General features: G+C 47.7%; 1 long non-coding RNA gene across 1 annotated transcript in view; it reads right to left on the bottom strand.

The window, feature by feature from the left end:
- Positions 1-246: 246 nt before the first annotated feature.
- The window catches only part of LOC125027232, a 14,120-nt gene continuing 12,575 nt past the window's right edge, over positions 247-1,791 (bottom strand). Inside the window, exon 2 of the long non-coding RNA XR_007114995.1 lies at positions 247-292. This is a non-coding gene — a long non-coding RNA (uncharacterized LOC125027232). The remainder of the gene's footprint in view (positions 293-1,791) is intronic.

Raw genomic sequence — 1,791 nt, 5'->3', positions numbered from 1 at the left:
CTGATTTTTTTAAAGACAAAAATCTATACCGATGGTCCTTCGCTGCGTTCTGTTCCCTTCAAAACCGCTCTTTTGTGATCGCTAATATCTGTTTCGAGTCCGGCGATAGTGGCGTCACAAGCAAGCAAGCAAGCACAACTTTTGTCGCTCTGTCTATCCCATTCGACTTCTCTTTCCATTTATCGAAATGTTTCGGCGAGGGGATAGGTAGATGAATGTCAATTTTACAGTTGTCTTTTTTTTTTCTTTTAATTTTATTTTATGGCCCCTTCTCTAATTTTGTTTATCACACCTTGTTGAGGGAAAACGTGAAATACACAGAAATTAACATCATTTCGTAAATACATAAAGCATATGTGTAAACAAAGACAAATTTATCACAAACTATAACCCTGAAGAAGCCCAGCCCATAAAATAAAATCAATATATATATTGTATAATATATATATATGTGTGTGTGTGTGTGTGTGTGTGTGTGTGTGTGTGTGTGTGTGTGTGTGTGTGTGAGTGAGTGAGTGAGTGAGTGAGTGAGTGAGTGAGTGAGTGAGTGAGTGAGTGAGTGAGTGTGTGTGAGTGAGTGAGTGAGTGAGTGAGTGAGTGAGTGAGTGAGTGAGTGAGTGAGTGAGTGTGTGAGTGTGTGAATGTGTGAGTGTGTGAGTGTGTGTGTAAGCTACTAACCATCCGAAAAATAACTGAAACAGAAGACATAGAATCATATAACAACACCCGCCCCAAGACACGCATCGATTCACCGCCCCCACCTGTGCCCACCGCCCCAACCTCCCACACCCGTTTCCCTGGTCCCCCCTCCCCACTCCACCGCTCCAATTCCCCTTCACCAACACCTTTTTACCCCAGTCCTCCCTTAACCCCTCCCCACTCCAACCCCAACTCCTCTCCCTTCCTCCACCACTTCCACTCCCTTCCTTCCATCCCCTCCTCCCCACCTTTTCCCACTTCCCCTTTTCCCTCTCCTGCCTCCTCCCTCCCCTCCCACTCTATATGAAATGTTTTCGACCGCCGACCGACAAAGCACAATAAAACTGACAAAGAAAATGGCCCGCTGCACTGTTTCACGGCGTATCAAAGGGTCAGAAATTTCGCCCCCTTTTGGGAGAGACGGTGGGTGGCGGGGAGGGAGGTAAGGGGGAGGGAGGAAGGAGGGAAAAGGGGGGGAGGGAGTGAGGGGAAGGGAGGGGGGTAAGCGGGAAGGGAGAGACGGTGGGGGGCGGGGAGGGAGGTAAGCGGGGAAGGGAGGGAGGAGGAGGGGAAGGGAGGGAGGAGGGGGGGAGGAGGAGGGGAAGGGAGGGAGGAGGAGGAGAAGAGGGGAAGTGAGGAAAGATAGGGAGGAGGGGATGGAAGAAAGGAGTGGATGGGAATGGATGGGAGGGTGGTAGGGAAGAAGGAAGGGAAGAAGAAAAGGGAGGAAGGGAAGAACGTAGGGAGGGAGGGAGAAACGACCGTAAGGGGAGATGGGAAGAGGGATGTCATTTTCAAGGGGAAACAAAAATAATTAAATGCGTTGTTTTATATGAGGGGAGAGTAGAGTAATATTTAAGAATAAGAGAGGGAGAATTCTCTTACCTCTTCTTTCGTGAATGGGGGAGAGAGGATAAGAGGGAGAATTTCGCGCACTTTCGTGAATAAGGCAAAAGGGAAGAGGGACGAATTTTTCGCTATGTTTCAAAATAAAGGAAAGAGAAAGGACAGAGAAAAAAAAAGGAACACACAAACACCACAAGTCCCGGATTCTTTAATTAAAATACATTTTCGGCAACAGATAACAATGAA

This window comes from Penaeus chinensis, chromosome 7, assembly GCF_019202785.1.
Source record: "Penaeus chinensis breed Huanghai No. 1 chromosome 7, ASM1920278v2, whole genome shotgun sequence".
NCBI classification, from domain to species: domain Eukaryota; kingdom Metazoa; phylum Arthropoda; class Malacostraca; order Decapoda; family Penaeidae; genus Penaeus; species Penaeus chinensis.
Note: the sequence above shows the minus strand (reverse complement) of the source record. Positions and strands in the feature narration are given on the sequence as shown.